Source organism: Oncorhynchus nerka, linkage group LG11 (genome assembly GCF_034236695.1).
Source record: "Oncorhynchus nerka isolate Pitt River linkage group LG11, Oner_Uvic_2.0, whole genome shotgun sequence".
Taxonomy (NCBI): domain Eukaryota; kingdom Metazoa; phylum Chordata; class Actinopteri; order Salmoniformes; family Salmonidae; genus Oncorhynchus; species Oncorhynchus nerka.
In genome coordinates, this window is record NC_088406.1 from 15,758,487 (window position 1) to 15,785,556 (window position 27,070).

General features: G+C 44.0%; 1 pseudogene; it reads left to right on the forward strand.

Moving 5' to 3' along the window:
* Positions 1-213: 213 nt before the first annotated feature.
* LOC115117501 (protein FAM168A-like) overlaps positions 214-27,070 on the forward strand; it is a 56,543-nt pseudogene continuing 29,686 nt past the window's right edge.

The following is a 27,070-nucleotide window of genomic DNA, read 5'->3' on the forward strand; positions in this document are numbered from 1 at the left end:
GCAGGTTGAACTTGTCTTCAAAATTAGTTACTTCCAAACTAATATAGTTATACTCACTTTAAAGCTGAAGTTGTAGTTCTAGATGCGGTGTAATTTTGCGAGCCTGAAAAGCCCATCAACGTTCAATGTTTGCCTGCTGCTGGCCCCTCGCTCCCCCCAGTCCCCCATCCCTCCCTCTCTCGGCATCCCCATCCCCCATTCCGCGGTGTTCCCAACGCCGCTGCAAGCTCGAAATCGCTGTAGTGAGAAGCTAGAGCACCGACACCGTTTACATTGCCAGTGCCAGCGAGTTTGAAGATACCTGAACAAAATAAGGAATTTAGAGAGCAACATTTGTCAATCAGACATTGGTAAGGATCACCCGCTAAATATTGTTGTTGTGTTATCTATACTCTTTCCCCCTTTTTTCCGTCAATTGTCCGACACGGATATGGCATGGTACTCGGAAAATACAATGATGATGGAGGATAGCTAGCATTAGCGAGCTAGCTAGCCTAGTTGGTGGACAAAAATAACATTTCAGTGATGGACTTGATAGCTTGGTGTGACGAAATGTAATGCATTTCCTCCATCGCTTGAGATAAAATAGCTAGTCAATCTAGTTATCGATTGACAGATTGTACGAGAAGGGACAGTGTGTGACTGATGCAACTATGTTAGTAAACGTGATGGGATACAGTATGATGGCGTTGGAATTGTCTAGTGCCTTGCTAGTTTTCAATAACTAGTCACGCATTTTTCATTCCACGCAGCGCAGTAAAGAGCAGAGTGGTTTTTCAAAATGGTGTCTAAAGCTTATGTGCCCATTTTTGTCAAACCATCTCTGTTCTGTTTAATAATGTTGGAATGTAACTCGCTTAAACCATTGCTGTGGATGTTTTTTTGAGCTAAATCACTTTCCCAAAGCGCTTTGTCAAAAATGAAATGTAATTTTTGTTTGCCGTTCTCAAACCAGCAATAACTGAAGTGGCCATTGCGTTGTTCTCATTTAACCTGGTGTTGTTGAGATTTAACAAGGCAATCAGCAATTTCAGATGCGTGTTAAAAGAGAATCGTGAACAGCCCGAATCCTTTCTGGATTATTGTATTGATGTGAGCCTAATCTGCGAATTTCGGATTATCCGGTTTATAACAGGGATTTATCGCTGGTTTTGTGACTACTGGCTGGCGTTATAACCCGTGTGGGAATTTGTGCAATCAATCACGACAGTCATAATAATTAGGACATGTAAATGTTGTCTATATATGGTTTAATAACTATGCCGTGTTATAACGTTATTACTTATCACTGAAAATCATTCATGGCCAAGCAGTATTGACAACACAGGCGTCTATCTATCGCAAAGTAAGTGGGACAATTAATGTCATTGTGCCTTTTATTCATAACTGCATACCTCGACACAAAGTAAAGACCCTGTATTAACAGCCATTAAAATATTCGCTACAGAGAAAGGAACGGAACTCAAACTACAATGATTTAACCCGATAAAGCCTGAAACCACGTGTAGGCCTACCTTTGTGTGCTTGAGTTATAAACTGTTGTATGCTTGAATGGTAAACAGCTCAAACAATGCAGCCATAAAGCTGTCACAGGGAGGCAGAAGGATAAGGGCCTACAGAATAGACTGCACCGCTGTCTGATCGTTCTGCTTGTGAATAGGACCAGTGGATCAGTACAGGCCATTTACTCTCAATTCAGGAGGAATCGTCCCATCAGAGGCAGCATTATTACTTAGTCCTCTTTGTGTATTGTCAAGGACTGAAAGATATGTATTTGAAGAGTTTTCTGACTTCAGAACATTATTGTTGATGTCTTGTTTTGATCTCTAGGGTTGTGTGTTTTGATGTGGCAGGTCGATTTTGAAATAGGCTAAATCGTCAATATCTGTAGAAATGATTTGACAGAAGTGTTAACAGAATGTTCATTCCAGTTTATCTCAATTATGTCCTTTGACTGCTTGTTAATCTTTAGGTGAAACGATGCTGTCATTGGGTGTCAGTGTCCTCAGCATCATTTGTTGTAGTGCAAGATTAGTGTGCTTCTTGACTCGTTGTTTGTGTGTGTGTGTGTGTTAAACATCTCTCGCTGTGTGTGTGCCAGGATCAAACAATCCTGTGTGTCTTTCTGTTCTCGTGGCGGAGGTGCCAGAGTGGAAGCTGGGCCACGAGTGCATTTCTCTGTGGTCTCACTCTCAACTATCTGTGTGTGTGGCCCTAGTTCTGATCCAGGATCATTTGTTTCCTGTGTTATTCCTTTTACACCTGGAAATAAACCCACGGCTCGTCCAGTCAGGTGTCACAACGTGTACTGGCCCACCTCTCTGCCTTGTTATCTCTTGCCCTACCTGACAATGCAGCTTCTTCTTGGTGACAATCACTCATCGGCCTGTGTAGTATCTGCCAAATCAGAGTTTTAATAGAAAATGCCTCTATGTCCTCTTACCTTGAGAGTAGAGGTCGACCTATTTAATCGGAATGGCCGATTAATTAGGTTCGATTTCAAGTTTTCATAACAATTTTTTATATTTTTTTTATATACCTTTATTTAACTTGGCAAGTCAGTTAAGAACACATTCTTATTTTCAATGATGGCCTAGGAACGGTGGGTTAACTGCCTTGTTCAGGGGCAGATTTTCACCTTGTCAGCTCAGGGGTTCTAATCTTGCAACCTTACAGTTAACTAGTCCAATGCTCTAACCATTGCACTCCACGAGGAGCCTACCTGTTACGCCAATGCAGTAGAAGCCAAGGTAAGTTGCTAGCTAGCATTAAACTTATCTTATAATAAACAATCAATCATAATCACTAGTTATAACTACTAATCCAGTTTAGCAGGCAATATTAACCAGGTGAAATTGTGTCATTTCTCTTGCGTTCATTGCACGCAGAGTCAGGGTATATGCAACAGTTTGGGCTGCCTGGCTCATTGCGAACTAATTTGCCAGAATTTTACGTAATTATTACATAACATTGAAGGTTGTGCAATGTAACAAGAATATTTAGACTTATGGATGCCACCCGTTAGATAAAATGCCGAACGGTTCTGTATTTCACTGAAATAATAAACGTTTTGTTTTCGAAATGATAGTTTCCGGATTTGACCATATTAATGACCAAAGGCTCGTATTTCTGTGTGTTATTATGTTATAATTAATTCTGATTTGATAGAGCAGTCTGACTGAGCAGCAGCAGGCCTGCAATCATTCATTCAAACAGCACTTTCGTGCGTTTTGCCAGCAGCTCTTCATAAGCACAGCGCTGTTTGACTATCAGCCTAATGGCTGGTGTAACCAATGTGAAATGGCTAGCTAGTTAGCTGCGTGTGCGCTAATACTGTTTCAAACGTCACTCGCTCTGAGACTTGGAGTAGTTATTCCCCTTGCGCTGCAAGGGCCGCGGCTTTTGAGGAGCTATGGGTAACGCTGCTTCCTGGTTCGAGCCCAAGTAGGGGCGAGGAGAGGGACGGAAGCTATACTGTCACACTGGCAATATTATAGTGCCTATAAGAACATCCAATAGTCAAAGGTTAATGAAATACAAATGGTATAGAGAGAAATAGTCCTATAAATACTATATTAACTACAACCTAAAACCTCTTACCTTGGAATATTGAAGTCTCATGTTAAAAGGAACCACCAACATTCATATGTTCTCATGTTCTGAGCAAGGAACTTAAACGTTAGCTTTCTTACATGGCACATATTGCACTTTTACTTTCTTCTCCAACACTTTGTTTTTGCATTATTTAAACCAAATTGAACATGTTTCATTATTTATTTGAGGCTAAATTGATTTTATTCATGTATTATATTAAGTTAAAATAAGTGTTCATTCAGTACTGTTGTAATTGTCATTATTACAAATAAATAAATACAAATCATCCGATTAATCGGTATCGGCTTTTTTGGCCCTCCAATAATCGGTATCGGTATCGGCGTTGAAAAATCGTAATCGGTCAACCTCTACTCGTGAGAGGTCAGTTCTGGCCTAGACCATATTCTCTGTAGTATCCCCAAAAGGTGAGCTTGTCCAACCAGACGGACAGAAGTGCTGAAGTCCAAGGCCAGGTCTGTGAGTCAGTCATGCTGTCCAGCCATGCTGTGACCAGTTGGCTTGTCGTCTGTTTAGTCTGCTCTCTGAGACACTACTACAGAGCGGTGTGTGTCTAGGGACACCCTCTATTTTCTCTGGTAACACCAACTACATCCTGGTACATCCCTTAGGAAAATGTGGCGCTGGACAACATGATGAGAAGATTTTTAATTGACCGGCCATTTGAGAAATGTACCAGACACGTATTCATTAGTGCATCCACCCACAGTGATCACAATGACAGAATTCACATGTAGATTATGGTAATTAATCTGAACAAAAACATGCAACTCCTGTAATGAAGCAGCCAATGAAACGGCATTTTCAAACATTTGCCTAAATGTAATTGGCAGGGAAAGGGGAAAAACAGCATTCTAAACAGCACGGTAGATGTTAGAGAAAGATGGTAGATCTAAAGATACAACAACTAGGATGGGTTGCTCATTTGGTAGGGCTGACCCCATGTAGTTGACGGGTCGATTGACTGGGCGATAGGCTGTTGGTCGACCAGTCACTTTTTAGTCGAGCAGTTGCAACAACAAAAAATGTTATACAAAATGTATGGCACATGTCTTGATTGACGCCTGTCTTGAGTGATGCCAGTCTCAGTGGACTAGTCCATTGTGGAAACCACGGGGGTGGTTCACCAGTAGAAGATTTACTGTTAATTCCCATAATTTCTCATCTACAATGTTTGTTTGGTTACTGTAATTTCTGTTGATGCATTCAATAGATTATTATTAATCTTTTACAGTTCTCATTGTCAGAGTGGATATGTTGTTTGCAGAGTGCACAATCTAGATACAATGCTATTTTATAGCAAATAAATTGACAACAGACTTACAGCACGCTCATAGGGAACAAGCACAGCACTGATGATTGGCTGAGAGAAGTTGATAATACAAATATTGTGGGGGCTGTTTTGTTAGACTTCAGTGTGGCTTTTGACATTATCGATCAGTCTGCTGCTGGAATAACTTGTGTTATGGCTTTACACCACCTGCTATACCGTGGATAAAGAGCTACCTGTCTAACAGAACACAGAGGGGCCTTCCTAGTGGCACAGTGGTCTAAGGCACTGCATCGCAGTGCTAGAGGCTTCTCTACAGATCCGGGTTTGATCCCAGGCTGTGTCGCAGCCGGCCGAGACGGGGAGACCCATGAGGCGGCGCACAATTGGCCCAGCATCGTCCGGGTTAGGGGAGGGTTTGGCCCAGCATCGTCCGGGTTAGGGGAGGGTTTGGCCAGCCGGGATGTCCTTGTCCCATCGCGCTCTAGTGATTCCTTGTGGTTGGCCGGGCGCGTGCACGGTGACTTCGGTCACCAGTTGTACGGTGTTGCAAGTTCAAATCCCCGAGCTGACAAGGTACAAATCTGTCGTTCTGCCCCTGAACAGGCAGTTAACCCACTGTTCCCAGGCCGTCATTGAAAATACGATTTTTTTTATTAACTGACTTGCCTAGTTAAATAAAGATTAAATATATATATATATTTTTAAAGCGAGCACTGTGACAAGAAGCACTGTGACAAGAAGCAGAGTGTTTTGTGTTTTGGAGGACGCACGGCTCGAGACCTTCGCCTCTCCTGAGTCCGTACGGGAGTTGCAGCGATGAGACAAGACTATAACTACCAGTTGTGGAGATAAAGGGGTAAAAAATAAGACCGAACACAGAGGGTGTTTATTGGAAGCCTCTCCAACATAATCCCGGTGGAATCAGGAATTCCCCAGGGTGGCTGTCTAGGCTGAGTAAAGACGGGATGTCTATTAGAGGCCGACCGTTTATGATTTTTCAACGCCGATACCGATTATTGGAGGACCAAAAAAATCTGATACCGATTAAATGTTTTATTTGTAATAATGACAATGACAACAATACTGAATGAACACTTATTTTAACTTAATATAATAATAATACAATAAAAATCAATTTAGCCTCAAATAAATAATTAAACATGTTCAATTTGGTTTAAATAATGCAAAAACAAAGTGTTGGAGAAGAAAGTAAAAGTGCAATATGTGCCATGTAAAAAAGCTAACGTTTAATTTCCTTGCTCAGAACATGAGAACATATGAAAGCTGGTGGTTCCTTTTAACATGAGACTTCAATATTCCAAGGTAAGAGGTTTTAGGTTGTAGTTAATATAGTATTTATAGGACTATTTCTCTCTATACCATTTGTATTTCATATGCCTTTGACTATTGGATGTTCTTATAGGCACTTTAGTATTGCCAGTATAACAGTATAGCTTCCGTCCCTCACCTCGCCCCTACCTGGGCTCGAAACAGGAACACATCGACAACAGCCACCCTCGAAGCATCGTTACCTATCGCTCCACAAAATTTGCGGCCCTTGCAGCGCAAAGCGAATAACTACTCTACGTGTCAGAGCGAGTGACGTTTGAAACGTTATTAGCGCGCACCAAGCTAACTAGCTAGCCATTTTACATTGGTTACACCAGCCTAATCTCGGGAGTTGATAGGCTTGAAGTCATAAACAGCTCTATGCGTGAAGCATTGCAAAGAGCTGCTGGCGAAACGCACGAAAGCACTGTTTGAATGAATGCTTACGAGCCTGCTGGTGCCTACCATCGCTCAGTCAGACTGCTCTGTCAAATATCAAATCATAGACTTAATTATAACATAATAACACACAGAAATAAGAGCCTTTGGTCATTAATATGGTTGAATCCGGAAACTATCATCTCGAAAACAAAACGTTTATTATTTCAGTGAAATACGGGACCGTTCGGTATTTTATCTAACGGGTGGCATCCATAAGTCTAAATATTGCTGTTAAATTGCACAACCTTCAATGTTATGTCATAATTACGTAAAATTCTGACAAATTAGTTCGCAATGAGCCAGGCGGCCCAAACTGTTGCATATACCCCGACTCTGCGTGAAATGAACACAAGACAAGTGACACAATTTCACCTGGTTAATATTGCCTGCTAACCTGGATTTCTTTTAGCTAAATATGCAGGTTTAAAAATATATACTTCTGTGTATTGCTTTTAAGAAAGGCATTGGTGTTTATGGTTAGGAACAGTCGTGCAACGATTGTGTTTTTTTCGCAAATGCGCTTTTGTTAAATCACCCCCCGTTTGGCGAAGTTGGCTGTCTTTGTTAGGAAGAAACAGTCTTCACACAGTTCGCAACGAGCCAGGCGGACCAAACTGCTGCATATACCCTGACTCTGTTGCAAGAGAAGTGACACAATTTACCTAGTTAAAATAAATTCACGTTAGCAGGCAATATTAACTAAATATGCAGGTTTAAAAATATATACTTGTGTATTGATTTTAAGAAAGGCATTGATGTTTATGGTTAGGTACACGTTGGAGCAACGACAGTCCTTTTTCGCGAATGCGCACCGCATCGATTATGTGCAACGCAGGACACGCTAGATAAACTAGTAATATCATCAACCATGTGTAGTTAACTAGTGATTATGATTGATTGATGATTGTTTTTTATAAGATAAGTTTAATGCTAGCTAGCAACTTACCTTGGCTTCTTACTGCATTCATGTACAGAGAAGGGTATGTGAGGAAGTCTTTCATAGGCAGCCCGCATGGCAAAAGGCCTCGCTGATTATTAAGTTGCAGCTGTCGGTGAAAAACATTTTTAAATATTTGTGAAGATAATATGTCTTGAGTATAATTTAAAATGTTGACCCAAGAAGAAGGGTAGGGGCGTGTGGCGAAGTTAGCCTATAGGCAGGTCTCGTTCCAGAATGCATGAGCTCAGCTCTCCAGAATCCACTCAGCTGTCTCCCACCAATTCTTGCGCATTTGTTGTTTCATGTGAATTGTTAGCCCTTTTTATTGTTTTTGATCAATTCCCCATTACATATGTCACCAGTAGTAAATGTACTGTTAATCCCTGTCATTTGGTTACATACATTTCTGTTAATGTATTTGTATTATTAATTAGGCCCACAGTCATTGTAGCCTACAGTCATTGTAGCCTACAGTCATTGTAGCGTTCTCGGAGTGGAAACGTTGTTTGCAGAGTTCACAACCTGCTACACTTGTGACAACGTGAGTTTTGGTTTATTTCATACCACGAGTTGTCCATTTTCTCATTGTCTTTTGTTTGTAGAGCTCCATATGAGCATGGGTCTGGTTTCTCTGTCTGATTAATGATGAATAATGAGTGCATGCCCCTGAGCACGCGTAGCCTACCTGGCCTACTGCTCACAAATGTAGGAAAGTGCCCATTTTGGGATGTTTGATTTCTGATTGGCTTAGTCACCACATCCACCACTAGCTGAGCTTCTCACTCATTACCTCACAAAGTCTGCTTCTTTTAACATCCATTGCGAATTCCCTCCTAATAGGTCCTCACTGTAGCCTATTTCTGAGTACCATGCGCTCATTTATGCTATTTAGCCCACCAATGGGCGGCAGGTAGCCTAGTGGTTAGAGGGGGGGGCAGGTAGCCTAGTGGTTGGAGCGTTGGACTTGTAACCGAAAGGTTGCGAGATCGAGTCCCCGAGCTGACAAGGTAAAAATCTGTCCCTGAACAAGGCAGTTAACCCACCGTTTCTAGGCCGTCATTGAAAATAGAAAATAAGAACTTGTTCTTAACTGACTTGCCTACTAAAATAGAAAATGATTAGGGTGTATCAATGTGTCCATATGGCAGAGGCTGGTGCTTTAGTTAATTGTTAGGTTTTATATTTTTATCATTTAATGAAGATTTTTAGGATTAACCACGTGACACTGATTTTGAGGATCGAAAAACCTTATTATTGAAATAAAATAGTTCCACAAAAATGCACAAATGAAAATCATAACTGACACGCTGACTGGTAGAAATGGTAGGATACATTCTTTATAAAATAATTGCCTACACCTTTCGATGGTTGGTTTTTCAATCAATGAAGTATGTTTTGAAAATGCATACGGCCTCAAGCTCATATTATGAAGTGGTGGGTGAAACGCTGATGGCCGACCTAATGTTGTTTTTCCTCCCGGACCGGATACAATTTATCCAATGTTCATTTTTATTTAACGGCCAGCAATTACCGCCTAACGGAATCCCTGAATCAGGACACCCCCGTAAGCTTAAAGAATATGAATATTGATGTTATTCTAGACCCCTGTTTTTAAAGAACCAAGAGTTCATATTTGATTCACACGCTTCTGTCTCCCCCTCATTCATGTTCTCTGGGGGAGCCATGTTGGCTCCCAGTATTTTTTTAGCAGGCCCACAGGCCCAGCCCTGGGCTGGTCTAAGTGGAAGCCATCTAGGGGCCTGTTTGATTTATAATTGATTAGTGCAGCTCCATGTCATCTTCTTTAGCTGTTCTTCCCAGAATATGACAGCTTCAGGCTCCCTGCTTTTCCAAACAGGAATAAATTAGCTCACCTCTTGAATCAAACCAAATCCAAGTTTATTGGTTGTGTACACACATTTGCAGATGTTATCGCAGGTGCAGCAGCAAAAGGCTTGTTTCTAGCTGTACCCAAGCAATACAAAACAATATGCACATCATCCAAAAAGGAAGTAAAAAGAAGGAAATTAAGAAATATCGGACACGGGCAGAGTCCGGAATATATATAATACACAAACCTTAACCCCGAAGTGTGTTTTTTACCAGTGGTATCTGTTAGCATGTAGCTATGCACATTACCAGGTTAGGAACTGCTGCTCTCTCTGGGCGGCAGGGTAGCCTAATGGTTAGAGCATGGACTAGTAACCGAAAGGGCGCAAATTCGAATCCCCGAGCTGACAAGGTACAAATCTGTCGTTCTGCCCCTGAACAGGCAGTTAACCCACTGTTCCTAGGCCGTCATTGAAAATAAGAATTTGTTCTTTAACTGACTTGCCTAGTAAAATAAAGGTAAAATAAAAAAATAAAATGTAGCTATGCACATGACCAGGCTAGGAACTGCTGCTCTCTCTGTTATTGTTGTTCCCTGAGGGCCACCGCACAGCTGAGTCTGGGATCAGGTGGTAGCTGTTAGCATGTAGCTATGCACATTACCAGGCTAGGAACAGCTGCTCTCTCTGTTATTGTTGTTCCCTGAGGGCCACCGCACAGCTGAGTCTGGGATCAGGTGGTAGCTGTTAGCATGTAGCTATGCACATTACCAGGCTAGGAACTGCTGCTCTCTCTGTTACTGTTGTTCCCTGAGGGCCACCGCACAGCTGAGTCTGGGATCAGGTGGTAGCTGTTAGCATGTAGCTATGCACATTACCAGGCTAGGAACTGCTGCTCTCTCTGTTATTGTTGTTCCCTGAGGGCCACCGCACAGCTGAGTCTGGGATCAGGTGGTAGCTGTTAGCATGTAGCTATGCACATTACCAGGCTAGGAACTGCTGCTCTCTCTGTTACTGTTCCCCGAGGGCCACCGCACAGCTGAGTCTGGGATCAGGTGGTAGCTGTTAGCATGTAGCTATGCACATTACCAGGCTAGGAACAGCTGCTCTCTCTGTTATTGTTGTTCCCTGAGGGCCACCGCACAGCTGAGTCTGGGATCAGGTGTGTTACACTTAATGGTGACCCCCTCGTATGTCCAATCATGTGGTTCTGTGACATGGAAGTTGTGTGAATTAGAGCTCTGACACAAAGAAAGGTGTCGATCACTCAGGATGCCTGTAGGAATTTAAAGATCTCTCCATCTGTTTTTCTGTGTTTGTTCAGTGTGATTGTCCTGTGAAGAATAGTCTTTACAAATGGAGGTAGTGATCTGCTGAATGGAAGGCTTAGGGGAAGAATGGGCTTTTCACAACCAAGGGACCAACAACACTCAACATCAACCATTTTAAAACTAAGGGCTGTTCGGTGAAGACACTCCCATTTCCCTTGCCCCAGACACACACACACACTCCAGAGTCGCACCCAGCCTAAAATATGCTTGTGTGACCATCGTTGAACAACATGACCAACGATAGTCACACAAGCATATTTCAGGCTGGATGTGACTCTGGAATCCAGTTTAGCCTCTGAGAGGTCCATGGATTTACCGTTCCGAGACCCTTTCACAGGTCTTCCTGCTGCTGGTTCTGTGTACTCACACACACACACACACACACACACACACACACACACACACACACACACACACACACACACACACACACATAGTCATACTCTGACACACACACACACATAGTCATACTCTGACACACACACACACATAGTCATACTCTGACACACACACACACACATAGTCATACTCTGACACACACACACTCATAGTCATACTCTGACACACACACACACACACACACACACAGTCATACTCTGACACACACACACACATAGTCATACTCTGACACACACACACACTCATAGTCATACTCTGACACACACAGTCATAATCATACTCTGACACACACACACATAGTCATACTCTGACACACACACACACACACATAGTCATACTCTGACACACAAACACTCATAGTCATACTCTGACACACACACACACACACACTCATACTCACTCATACTCTGACACTCACACACACTCATACTCTGACACACACACACATAGTCATACTCTGACACACACACACACACACATAGTCATACTCTGACACACACTCATAGTCATACTCTGACACACTCATAGTCATACTCTGACACACACACACACATAGTCATACTCTGACACACACACACACACATAGTCATACTCTGACACACACACACACTCATAGTCATACTCTGACACACACACACTCATAGTCATACTCTGACACACACACACTCGTAGTCATACTCTGACACACACACACTCATAGTCTGACACACACACACATAGTCATACTCTGACACACACACACTCATACTCTGACACACACACACACATAGTCATACTCTGACACACACACACACATAGTCATACTCTGACACACACACACACACATAGTCATACTCTGACACACACACACACATAGTCATACTCTGACACACACACACACACATAGTCATACTCTGACACTCACACACTCATAGTCATACTCTGACACTCACACACACTCATAGTCATACTCTGACACACACACACACACACATAGTCATACTCTGACACACACACACTCATAGTCATACTCTGACACACACACACCCATAGTCATACTCTGACACACACACACTCATAGTCATACTCTGACACACACACACACACATAGTCATACTCTGACACACACACACACACTCATAGTCATACTCTGACACACACACTCATAGTCATACTCTGACACACTCATAGTCATACTCTGACACACACACACACTCATACTCTGACACACACACACACACATAGTCATACTCTGACACACACACACACACATAGTCATACTCTGACACACACACACACACATAGTCATACTCTGACACACACTCATAGTCATACTCTGACACACACACACACACACATAGTCATACTCTGACACACACACACACACACACACATAGTCATACTCTGACACACACACACACTCATAGTCATACTCTGAAACACACACACTCATAGTCATACTCTGACACACACACACTCGTAGTCATACTCTGACACACACACACACTCATAGTCTGACACACACACACATAGTCATACTCTGACACACACACACTCATACTCTGACACACACACACACACACATAGTCATACTCTGACACACACACACTCATAGTCATACTCTGACACACACACACACTCATAGTCATACTCTGACACACACACACTCATAGTCTGACACACACACACACACTCATAGTCTGACACACACACACACACACACACACACTCATACTCTGACACACACACACACATAGTCATACTCTGACACACACACACTCGTAGTCATACTCTGACACACACACTCGTAGTCATACTCTGACACACACACTCATAGTCATACTCTGACACACACACACTCATAGTCATACTCTGACACACACACACACACGCACTCATAGTCATACTCTGACACACACACTCATAGTCATACTCTGACACACACGCATGGTCGTACTCCGACACACACACACTCATAGTCATACTCTGACACACACACACACTCATGGTCGTACACTGACACACACACACACACACATGGTCGTACTCCGACACACACACACTCATGGTCGTACTCTGACACACACACTTCACTCGTCTTTCTTTCTGTTCAGACAGCTGGGAGGTACCATGGGGGCCTAGGATGGGACCCCCACAGCTAGTTTAGTGTGTGTGTGTGTGTGTGTGTGTGTGTGTGTGTGTGAAGGGATGATTATTGTGTGTTCTGTTCATGTGTACTGAATGAGTGAGAGGAGAGGTGGAGGTAGGTTTCTGTGGAGAAGTGAGAGGAGAGGTGGAGGTAGGTTTCTGTGGAGAAGTGAGAGGAGAGGTAGAGGTAGATTTCTGTGGAGAAGTGAGAGGAGAGGTGGAGGTAGGTTTCTGTGGAGAAGTGAGAGGAGAGGTGGAGGTAGGTTTCTGTGGAGAAGTGAGAGGAGAAGTGGAGGTAGGTTTCTGTGGAGAAGTGAGAGGAGAGGTGGAGGTAGGTTTCTGTGGAGAAGTGAGAGGAGAGGTGGAAGTAGGTTTCTGTGGAGAAGTGAGAGGAGAAGTGGAGGTAGGTTTCTGTGGAGAAGTGAGAGGAGAGGTCGAGGTATGTTTCTGTGGAGAAGTGAGAGGAGAGGTCGAGGTATGTTTCTGTGGAGAAGTGAGAGGAGAGGAGAGGTGGAGGTAGGTTTCTGTGGAGAAGTGAGAGGAGAGGAGAGGTGGAGGTAGGTTTCCGAGGAGAGGTAGGGGTAGGTTTCTGTGAGAGGAGAGGTGGAGGTAGGTTTCTGTGGAGAAGTGAGAGGAGAGGTCGAGGTATGTTTCTGTGGAGAAGTGAGAGGAGAGGAGAGGTGGAGGTAGGTTTCTGTGGAGAAGTGAGAGGAGAGGTCGACGTATGTTTCTGTGGAGAAGTGAGAGGAGAGGTAGAGGTAGGTTTCTGTGGAGAAGTAAGAGGAGAGGTCAAGGTAGGTTTCTGTGGAGAAGTGAGAGGAGAGGTGGAGGTAGGTTTCCGAGGAGAGGTAGAGGTAGGTTTCTGTGGAGAAGTGAGAGGAGCGGTGGAGGGAGAGGATGACTAAGTAAGAGGATGGTAGACAGAGAGAAAGGAGGTGATGGAGGGAGGGAGAGGATGACTAAGTAAGAGGATGGTAGACAGAGAGAAAGGAGGTGATGGAGGGAGAGGATGACTAAGTAAGAGGATGGTAGACAGAGAGAAAGGAGGTGATGGAGGGAGAGGATGGTAGACAGAGAGAAAGGAGGTGATGGAGGGAGAGGATGGTAGACAGAGAGAAAGGAGGTGATGGAGGGAGGGAGAGGATGACTAAGTAAGAGGATGGTAGACAGAGAGAAAGGAGGTGATGGAGGGAGAGGATGACTAAGTAAGAGGATGGTAGACAGAGAGAAAGGAGGTGATGGAGGGAGAGGATGACTAAGTAAGAGGATGGTAGACAGAGAGAAAGGAGGTGATGGAGGGAGGGAGAGGATGACTAAGTAAGAGGATGGTAGACAGAGAGAAAGGAGGTGATGGAGGGAGAGGATGACTAAGTAAGAGGATGGTAGACAGAGAGAAAGGAGGTGATGGAGGGAGGGAGAGGATGACTAAGTAAGAGGATGGTAGACAGAGAGAAAGGAGGTGATGGAGGGAGAGGATGAATAAGTAAGAGGATGGTAGACAGAGAGAAAGGAGGTGATGGAGGGAGAGGATGACTAAGTAAGAGGATGGTAGACAGAGAGAAAGGAGTTGATGGAGGGAGGGAGAGGATGACTTAAGTAAGAGGATGGTAGACAGAGAGAAAGGAGGTGATGGAGGGAGAGGATGACTAAGTAAGAGGATGGTAGACAGAAAGAGAGGAGGAGAAATTAGGTGATGTTGATAAGGAGGAGGTGATGGTAGAATTATGGGTAAACGTTTCACTCCATTTTACAAGAGGGTTTCCCCTGTTTCCTGACTACTGAATCTCTGGCCAATTAATGAACAATAAACTATCAATTAGTCTAACTACCAGAGAGAGAAGAAAAAACACCCTATTTAATGTTGGATTTGAGTGGCAACAGTAATGGTAGCAGCCTATCTGTGTGTATGTGTGTGGGGGTGTATTAGTGGTATCACAGTGGTTGGTTCCCACTGTGTTATTGAATTAGAAACACTGCAATTAGATTGTACTGACGACCTCCTCTATCAAGTGTGAGCCAGCCGTCACCATGGATACGGGGGAGGGGGGGGGCAAACGGGAAGGAGAGAAACCGAAAGAGAGTATGGAAGGGATAAACAGAGGGCGGAATATATCTGATTGATTGAGGTTGAGTGGGTTCCAATCAGTGACTCAGCCACGCCATCTCTCTTCTTCACTTCCACTCTCACTCCTTCAATTCCAATCAATGACACTTAGCATGGAACCTGGGTTCTAGAGAACCAGACGGTGTGCAGGTTCAAGCCCAACATTAAAATGCACGAGTCAACTAATTGTGTGTGTGTGTCAGCGGCTGCCTCTGAACCTGTCCTTTGGCCAGCGGTAGCTAGTTAACCAGCGGGACTACACAGTGGAACACACAGGGTTCCCACCGAGTGACACAGACTCTTCTGGCCTGCTATGCTGCTACAGTGTTCCTCTCAGCAGTCAGCAGATGAATCATTTACACCTGGCCTTGTTTTTTCTCTCTCCCTCTCTCAATTTAAGGGGCTATATTGGCATGGGAAACACATGTTTACATTAAATAGATAATAAACAAAAGTGAAATAAACAATACAAATTTAACCGTAAACATTTTTTTAAATAAAAATGTGATAATTTATAATGACCTGCCCTGTGTCTCATAATGTGCCTGCATTCCGTACAGAACTAGGCTGGTAATGTCTAGCCATCTCTTAAATTACCATGGCCTTGTGTTCTCACATTGATTTGGATAGATTTTTTTTTTAAATTTAATTTAAAAAAAATCTTATTGCAGATTTCAAAGTGCCATGTATTATTTTCTGAGAAATCCTCTAGGGGGCACAATTTAAAAAAATAAAACGTAACTTTTTAAAATGTATTTCACCGTTATTTAACCAGGTAGGCTAGTTGATAACACCTTTATTTAACCAGGTAGGCTAGTTGAGAACACCTTTATTTAACCAGGTAGGCTAGTTGAGAACACCTTTATTTAACCAGGTAGGCTAGTTGAGAACACCTTTATTTAACCAGGTAGGCTAGTTGAGAACACCTTTATTTAACCAGGTAGGCTAGTTGATAACACCTTTATTTAACACGGTAGGCTAGTTGATAACACCTTTATTTGACCAGGTAGGCTAGTTGAGAACACCTTTATTTAACCAGGTAGGCTAGTTGAGAACACCTTTATTTAACCAGGTAGGCTAGTTGAGAACACCTTTATTTAACCAGGTAGGCTAGTTGAGAACACCTTTATTTAACCAGGTAGGCTAGTTGAGAACACCTTTATTTAACCAGGTAGGCTAGTTGAGAACACCTTTATTTAACCAGGTAGGCTAGTTGAGAACACCTTTATTTAACCAGGTAGGCTAGTTGATAACACCTTTATTTAACCAGGTAGGCTAGTTGATAACACCTTTATTTAACCAGGTAGGCTAGTTGAGAACACCTTTATTTAACCAGGTAGGCTAGTTGATAACACCTTTATTTAACCAGGTAGGCTAGTTGATAACACCTTTATTTAACACGGTAGGCTAGTTGATAACACCTTTATTTGACCAGGTAGGCTAGTTGAGAACACCTTTATTTAACCAGGTAGGCTAGTTGAGAACACCTTTATTTAACCAGGTAGGCTAGTTGATAACACCTTTATTTAACACGGTAGGCTAGTTGATAACACCTTTATTTGACCAGGTAGGCTAGTTGAGAACACCTTTATTTAACCAGGTAGGCTAGTTGAGAACACCTTTATTTAACCAGGTAGGCTAGTTGAGAACACCTTTATTTAACCAGGTAGGCTAGTTGAGAACACCTTTATTTAACCAGGTAGGCTAGTTGAGAACACCTTTATTTAACCAGGTAGGCTAGTTGATAACACCTTTATTTAACCAGGTAGGCCAGTTGATAACACCTTTATTTACCAGGTAGGCTAGTTGATAACACCGTTATTTAACCAGGTAGGCTAGTTGATAACACCGTTATTTAACCAGGTAGGCTAGTTGATAACACCTTTATTTAACCAGGTAGGCTAGTTGATAACACCTTTATTTAACCAGGTAGGCTAGTTGATAACACCTTTATTTAACCAGGTAGGCTAGTTGATAACACCTTTATTTAACCAGGTAGGCTAGTTGATAACACCTTTATTTAACCAGGTAGGCTAGTTGATAACAAGTTCTCATTTACAACTGCGACCTGGCCAAGATAAAGCAAAGCAGTGCGACACAAACAACAACACAGAGTTACACATGGAATAAACAAACATAGTCAATAATACAATAGAAAAAGGCTATTTTGTAAATGACATTGCTGAAGTCAAGGATCGGTAGGATGGGTATGTTTTAGAGGTCGACCGATTTATGATTTTTCAATGACGATACTGATTATTGGAGGACCAAAAAAAGCCGATACTGATTAATCGGCCGGTTAAAAAAAAAATATATATATATAATAAAAAATAAAAAAAGATTTATAATGACAATTACAACAATACTGAATGAACACTTTTTAAAACTTAATACATCAATAAAAATCCATTTAGCCTCAAATAAATAATGAGACATGTTCAATTTGGTTTAAATAATGCAAAAACAAAGTGTTGGAGAAGAAAGTAAAAGTGCAATATGTGCCATGTAAAAAAAAAAAGCTAACGTTTAAGTTCCTTGCTCAGAACATGAGAACATATGAAAGCTGGTGGTTCCTTTTAACATGAGTCTTCAATATTCCCAGGTAAGAAGTTTTTAGGTTGTAGGAATTATAGAAATTATCGTTTAGAAAGTCCTGCTCGCTGAAGTGTTTTAGGGAGCGTTTGACAGTGATGAGGGGTGGTCGTTTGACCGCCAACCCATTACGGACACAGGCAATGAGGCAATGATTGCTGAGATCTTGGTTGAAGACAGCAGAGGTGTATTTGGAGGGCAGGTTGGTTAGGATGATATCTATGATGGTGCCCATGTTTACAGATTGTGGGTTGTACCTGGTAGGTTCATTGATCATTTGTGTGAGATTGGAGGCATTAAGCTTGATACCAAAAGAATACCACAAAAAGAAGAAAACGATTACGAGGAGAAGGACTATGGTTTATCCCCGGTATTTAAGTTTCTGTTCTCGAAAAGACACTTAATAGAAAAAAACAACAGAATTGGATGTTCTAAGTCCACAACAAAACCACATCAAGGGACCATTGTTTGAGAAAATCTGAGACAGTTACCTTTTAATTCCGATGCCAGACAGTTGTGTTTGGCTAGCTGTGTTTCTGCAGCTCGCTTGTGATGGAGGTTTCAAAACAAATGGCCACTGGATTGATGTAAATAATCATGGCTCTGCCAGGTAGGCATAGGCTGCTTTGTAGTTCCCTTTTCATTGCATTTCATCTATCTGAAAACAGTAATTCCATCATTTGCATCACTAACGTCTACACAAAGTAGTAGATAGTAGTTGAAAAAGGCCATCCCCATTTAGTCTATTGTTTGATCAATAGGCTGTTGGTCGAGAATTGGCACATATATTTTTTTTAATGTGGCACACGAGACAACGGTCTGATTCATGCCTGTCTCCGTGGACTAATCCATTGTGGAGACCGCGAGGATGGTTCACCAGTAGTAGATTTACTGTTAATTGCCATCCTTTTTAATGTACAATGTTTATTTGGTTTCAGTAATTTCTGTTAATGCATTCAATATCATTATTCCAGTCTTCCCGTTTTCATTGTCTGAGTGGACACTTTGTTTGCAGAGTGCACAACCTAAGCAACACTACTGTTATTGTTATTTAAAACATTTTTTAGCCTTTTTTCTCCCCAATTTCAATCTTGTCTCATAGCTGCAACTCACCAACGGGCCCAGGAGGCGAAGGTCAATTCATGCGTCCTCCGAAACATGTCCCGCCAAACCGCGCTTTTTAACACCTGGCCGCTTAACCCGAAAGCCAGCTGCACCAATGTGTCGGAGGAAACGCCATTCAACTGACAACCGAGGTCAGCCTGCAGGCGCTCCGCCCGCCACAAGGAGTCGCTAGAGCCAAGTAAAGCTCCCCCCCCGACCAAACCCTCCCTAATTGGACTCCCGGTCACGGCCAGTTGTGACACAGCCTGGGATCAAACCCGGGTCTGTAATGACGCCTCAAGAAATGCAATGCAGTGCCTTAGACCGCTGTGTCACTCGGGAGGCAGTTTTGGTTTATTTCGGCAAGCAAACAAAGTCTGTTTTTACAACCATTGAGAATGACAATAGTTCCTCAACGTAGCCTATTTGAAAAATCTTTCCAGCTCTCTCCCTTTCCATAACCAGTCATCATGAAATGGGAAAAAATGTCATGCTCTGAACCAGTGGAAACGTCATAATATAGGCCTACCGGATTTCTTCTTATCCCTTGTGCAAATAGTCTACAGCAGTGTCTGTCTGTCTGTCTGTCTGTCTGTTTGTCTGTCCGAAGCTCACTGGCGCGGGAAACTCTGAGTGCCCAGAATATGTTCTGCAAGTTTGCTAGTACAATTGGGCTGGACCAAGTTTATAGTTGTAACATTGTTTCAAGTTCCTTGCGGACAGGCCATGCTTATCAATGTGATTTATAGGAGATTTATTATTTCAGGATGTTTTTCTACCTGCAGGCTCCTACGTTTTTATTTTGTTGGTTTATGTAGGCAATTATTTGTATTTATTTTTTATTTGTTACATTTATTGACTTGCCAAGATAAAAATATATATATATATGTTTTTATTATAAATTAAATTAAGCTGTTCCATGAAAATGTGCATCTGAAAATCCTAACTGGAACACAAATTAGTAGAGATGGTAGGATAACTTGGCACTCCAAATGGAAAAGGTTGCTGACCACTGGTGTAGCCTATTACCGGCAACTTTAGGAGCTTAATGGCAAACTCTGCAAAGACTAGCAGCAGCGGGAGGATGGTAGGGAGCAGGCTTTTTATCTTCTGGTTAGGTTATATTGATCTCTAGCTCCCTCTTTAGTCATTTATGTGTCTTCATTTGTAATATCAGTGCTTAAAGCATCAGACAATCTCAGTAGCCTACACATAGTTGATTTTATTAAAACATTGGGTGTGTCTATATATGGAAAAATACACTTAAAAATAATTCTGCAAATCGATTGGTCGAAAGAAGAGACGACGTTGTCGACCAAGATTATTATTTTTTGTCGGGAACAGACCTACATTGTTTTCACATTCTAAAATATGTCTGAATATTGTGGGCATAGCCTGACTAAATTGGCAACATGCTCCCGACACAAGCAGCAGGGTAGCCTAGTGGTTAGAGCGTCGGGGCGGCAGGGTAGCCTAGTGGTTAGAGCGTCGGGGCGGCAGGGTAGCCTAGTGGTTAGAGCATTGGACTAGGAACCGAAAGGTTGCAAGTTCAAATCCCAGAGCTGACAAGGTACACAATCTGTCATTCTGCCCCCGAACAGGCAGTTAACCCACTAGGCTGTCATTGAAAATAAGAATTTGTTCTTAACCGACTTGCCTAGTTAAATAAAGGTAAACAACAAGCACACTAATGACATCTGTCTATGTGGTAGCTAGTCAGTCTCACCATATTCAGCGTTTCTGTATCATGTTTTAAAATGAGAAAGCGACCAAAAACCAGGTTCCCTTTGTAATGTAAAGCTTTCAATGGGAAACCAACATTTTGATGTCATCTTGGTCATGATAACGGGACATGGTTTTACAGCAACAGAGTAACAGAAACAGTGGGGAACAAAGGAACGCGCTTACATCTCATAAAAACGGATCAGAAATGAAATCACAGATAATTGTAGTGGAGCAGTAGAACTTAAAAAAGCGGATACCATAACTTCAGTGACTTGTCAAGGACCAAAGAGCCGAGAGGAAATGTCCGATTTTCAAGGTAAGCTATTCCATGATGACTGAATTGAGGATCACACGTTTTTCACCAAGACTTTGAACTTTTTAAATACCTGGTTTACATACTCATTCTTGCCTTAGAATTTACTGGTAGATATCAGAACTTGGAAACTCTTTCTTACTGCTTTCCTCCACCTACCGCTGTCGGTCTTCACTCCACACAACAACCAGCTGTTTGAGAGCGGTGCATTCTCTCTGCCAGACATTATCTAGGCTATATGTGTGCAGCGCGCGTGATAAATAACAAACAAACTGCTTCGGCAATCCATCTGTTTAAATTTTTTTTTAATATATATAACCTAGATGTAAAATAGCATTATTACAATATTTTTGGGGCCAAAGCTGACAGGGATGATCGACTGGCCCGGAGGGTTTCCAGAACCTTCACTGTATGCCGAGCCCTGACACACCACACACACACACACACACACACCACACACACACACACACACACACACACACACACACACCACACACACACACCACACACACACACACACCACCCACACACACCTCTTCAGAAAGTTTATTTATTTTTGGCAGTTGCACATTACCGTTTGAATAAATCACGATGATTAAAAAAGAGCTAATTGTGAGGCTGCTGGTATCAATGGCACGTGGAAGTCTTTATAAAACAGGCTGCTGGTATCAATGGCACGTGGAAGTCTTTATAAAACAGGCTGCTGGTATCAATGGCACGTGGAAGTCTTTATAAAACAGGCTGCTGGTATCAATGACGTGGAAGTCTTTATAAAACAGGCTGCTGGTATCAATGACGTGGAAGTCTTTATAAAACAGGCTGCTGGTATCAATGACGTGGAAGTCTTTATAAAACAGGCTGCTGGTATCAATGACGTGGAAGTCTTTATAAAACAGGCTGCTGGTATCAATGGCACGTGGAAGTCTTTATAAAACAGGCTGCTGGTATCAATGACGTGGAAGTCTTTATAAAACAGGCTGCTGGTATCAATGGCACGTGGAAGTCTTTATAAAACAACAGGCTGCTGGTATCAATGACGTGGAAGTCTTTATAAAACAGGCTGCTGGTATCAATGGCACGTGGAAGTCTTTATAAAACAACAGGCTGCTGGTATCAATGACGTGGAAGTCTTTATAAAACAGGCTGCTGGTATCAATGGCACGTGGAAGTCTTTATAAAACAACAGGCTGCTGGTATCAATGACGTGGAAGTCTTTATAAAACAGGCTGCTGGTATCAATGACGTGGAAGTCTTTATAAAACAGGCTGCTGGTATCAATGGCACGTGGAAGTCTTTATAAAACAGGCTGCTGGTATCAATGACGTGGAAGTCTTTATAAAACAGGCTGCTGGTATCAATGGCATGTGGAAGTCTTTATAAAACAGGCTGCTGGTATCAATGACGTGGAAGTCTTTATTAAACAGTTGCCTCCACAGATATGGTTTGATTTTGAAGCCAGGTTAAACATGCCTCATAATATGTATTAAAACGTTAAGTTGCTGTATGTTTTCAAAGTGTATACTGCCTCCAGCTCATTGCAAAGTGGTGTGTGACTCGCTGATGAAGTCTGCCTGTTGTTGACTATGCATTTTAATGGCGAATGGGAAGCACGCTTCTATTACAAGTTGAGAAATAAAAAAGAATAGGTATTTTTAATGGTGGCCCAATGATTGGGCTTAAAACCGCTGTCTGACGTGATAAATAATATACTTAAAGAATATATACACGCGGCAATCTAATGACACAAGATTATGCAAATGAACCTGTAGACCGATAAGCGTGACCGATCAAATGCATTTACATCAACTGGTGTCTGCATCAATGACTAGGGGGAAAACATTATTTCACAAGACATGGTTTCTTCTTCTCTGAAACTTGTCTGGCTAATGGAAACCCTGCATTGTAAAACATTTACTATACAAATACAGCGGAATAAAAACACACAAGCAGTTTAAGAAAAGCAATCACATTCCTTTAACAAGGTGGTCTGCTCATCTATTATGGTATGGTAGGATTTAAGTGTGAATGGTAGATTTTAAGTATGCATGAATGGTAGATTTTAAGTGTGAATGGTAGATTTTAAGTGTGAATGGTAGATTTTAAGTGTGAATGGTAGATTTTAAGTGCGCATGAATGGTAGATTTTAAGTGCGCATGAATGGTAGATTTTAAGTGTGCATGAATGGTAGATTTTAAGTGTGAATGGTAGATTTTGAATGGTAGATTTACAAGTGTGCATGGTATGATTTTAGGTGTGAATGGCAGGATTTTTCACATGTAAAATGTTTTACCTTTATTTAACTAGGCAAGTTGGTTAAGAACTAATTCTTATTTTCAATGACGGCCTAGGAACAGTGCCATTCACACCTAAAATCATACCATGCACACCTGTTCAGGGGCAGAACGACAGATTTGTACCTTGTCAGCTCGAGGATTTGAACTTGCAACCTTCCGGTTACTAGTCCAACGCTCTAACCACTAGGCTACCCTGCCACCTGTTAGGGTCAAGTGTGATTTGTAATTGTCTGTTTATGGGAAGTATCAGGCTTAAATTTAATGCACTCATTAAAAAATAATATATTTTTTTTTCTATTTGAACATGTTCATATTGCAACACCATAGGCCTATTTATTGAAAATGCAACACATTTTCAGTAAGGAAAGTAGAAATATAGGCCCACTAACAATAGAGCTAGTGAATGGTAGAGTGGTGACATGAAGGGAGGGAGGGAGGGATATGGGGAGGGAGGGACATGGAGGGAGGGAGGGATATGGGGAGGGAGGGATATGGGGGAGGGAGGGAGTGACATGGAGGGAGGGAGAGATAAGGGGAGGGAGGGAGTGACATGGAGGGAGGGAGTGACATGGGGAGGGAGGGAGAGACATGGAGGGAGGGAGGGATATGGGGAGGGGGAGTGACATGGAGGGAGGGAGGGATATGGGGGAGGGAGGGAGAGACATGGAGGGAGGGAGGGATATGGGGGAGGGAGGGAGTGACATGGAGGGAGGGAGGGATATGGGGGAGGGAGGGAGAGACATGGAGGGAGGGAGTGATATGGGGGAGGGAGGGAGAGACATGGAGGGAGGGATATGGGGGAGGGAGGGAGTGACATGGAGGGAAGGAGGGATATGGGGGAGGGAGGGAGTGACATGGAGGGAGGGAGGGAGGGAGAGACATGGAGGGAGGGAGGGATATGGGGGAGGGAGGGAGTGACATGGAGGGAGGGAGGGATATGGGGGAGGGAGGGTAGGATATGGGGGAGGGAGGGAGTGACATGGAGGGAGGGAGAGACATGGAGGGAGGGAGGGATATGGGGGAGGGAGGGAGAGACATGGAGGGAGGGATATGGGGGAGGGAGTGACATGGAGGGAGAGAGGGAAGGGGAGGGAGGGAGAGACATGGAGGGAGGGAGGGTAGGATATGGGGGAGGGAGTGACATGGAGGGAGGGAGGATATGGGGGAGGGAGGGAGAGACATGGAGGGAGGGAGGGATATGGGGGAGGGAGGGAGAGACATGGAGGGAGGGATATGGGGGAGGGAGGGAAGGGGAGGAAGAGAGGGATATGGGGAGGGAGTGACATGGAGGGAGGGAGGGATATGGGGGAGGGAGGGAAGGGGGAGGGAGTGACATGGAGGGAGAGAGGGAAGGGGGAGGGAGAGACATGGGGAGGGAGGGATATGGGGAGGGAGGGAGTGACATGGAGGGAGAGAGGGATATGGGGAGGGAGGGAGGGAGTGACATGGAGGGAGGGATATGGGGAGGGAGGGAGTGACATGGAGGGAGGGAGGGATATGGGGGAGGGAGGGAGTGACATGGAGGGAAGGAGGGATATGGGGGAGGGAGGGAGTGACATGGAGGGAGGGAGGGAGAGACATGGAGGGAGGGAGGGATATGGGGAGGGAGGGAGTGACATGGAGGGAGGGAGGGAGAGACATGGAGGGAGGGAGGGATATGGGGAGGGAGGGAGAGACATGGAGGGAGGGAGGGATATGGGGAGGGAGGGAGTGACATGGAGGGAGGGAGGGATATGGGGGAGGGAGGGAGAGACATGGAGGGAGGGATATGGGGGAGGGAGGGATATGGGGAGGGAGGGTAGGATATGGGGGAGGGAGGGAGTGACATGGAGGGAGGGAGAGACATGGAGGGAGGGAGGGATATGGGGGAGGGAGGGAGAGACATGGAGGGAGGGATATGGGGAGGGAGGGAGTGACATGGAGGGAGAGAGGGAAGGGGGAGGGGAGGGAGAGACATGGAGGGAGGAGGAGTGACATGGAGGGAGGAGGGATATGGGGGAGGGAGGGAGAGACATGGAGGGAGGGAGGGATATGGGGGAGGGAGGGATATGGGGGAGGGAGGGAGGGAAGGGAGGGAGAGAGGGATATGGGGAGGGAGTGACATGGAGGGAGGGATATGGGGAGGGAGTGACATGGAGGGAGAGAGGGAAGGGGGAGGGAGAGACATGGGGGAGGGAGGGATATGGGGGAGGGAGGGAGTGACATGGAGGGAGAGAGGGATATGGGGAGGGAGGGAGGGAGTGACATGGAGGGAGGGATATGGGGGAGGAGGGAGTGACATGGAGGGAGAGAGGGAAGAGGGGAGGGAGAGACATGGAGGGAGGGATATGGGGAGGGAGGGAGTGACATGGAGGGAGAGAGGGATATGGGGGAGGGAGGGAGTGACATGGAGGGAGGGAGGGATATGGGGGAGGGAGGGAGTGACATGGAGGGAGGGAGGGATATGGGGAGGAAGTGACATGGAGGGAGGGATATGGGGGAGGGAGGGAGTGACATGGAGGGAGAGAGGGATATGGGGGAGGGAGGGAGGGATATGGGGGGGAGGGAGGGAGTGACATGGAGGGAGGGAGGGATATGGGGGAGGGAGGGAGGGATATGGGGGAGGGAGGGAGTGACATGGAGGGAGAGAGGGAAGGGGGAGGGAGAGACATGGAGGGAGGGAGGGATATGGGGGAGGGAGTGACATGGAGGGAGAGAGGGAAGGGGGAGGGAGAGACATGGAGGGAGGGATATGGGGGAGGAGGGAGTGACATGGAGGAAGGGAAGGGGAGGGAGGGAGAGACATGGGGGAGGGAGGGATATGGGGGAGGGAGGGAGTGACATGGAGGGAGAGAGGGATATGGGGGAGGGAGGGAGTGACATGGAGGAGGGAGGAGGGAGGATGTAGAGCACTTGGGGACACCTTCATTTTCTATCAGCAGAACAAGGTGATCCTGTCAAGGATTAATCAGACACAGAGTGAAACAACACACACACCGCAGAATAGCACACAACAGACACACAATAACTCAACACTAAATAACATTTACGCAGTCTACACAATGCAGTAAAATACAGATGGGCACACACACACACACACACCCTTGACTCGCAACACATTTGCTTTGATTAGCTCATCTGTGTATTGATCCATTGCTTGGTGGATGATTTGGCAAACCCCTATATTCTCTCTCCTTCTGTCTCTCTCTCTGTGTTTTTGTGCCTTCTCACCGGCTGGTGGTGTGTTTGCTTTGCTGCCTCCTGTGCATTGCATGGACATATATATACACACACACACACGTATACAAAACATTAAGAACTTCCTAATATTGAGCTGCAACAGCCTCAATTCGTCGGGACATGGACTCTACAAGGTGTCGAATGTGTCCCACAGGGATGCTGGCCCATGTTGACTCCAATGCTTCCCACAGTTGGGTCAAGTTGGCTGGATGTCCTTTGGGTGGTGGACCATTCTTGATACACACAGGAAAGTGTTGACTGTGAAAATCCCAGCAGCGTTGCAGGTCTTGACTCAAACCGGTGCACCTGGCACCTAATTCCATACCCTGTTCAAAGTTATTTAAATCTTTTGTCTTGCCCATTCACCCTCTGAGTGGTACACATACACAATCCATGTCTCAATTGTCTCAAGGCTTAAAAATCCTTATTTAACCTGTC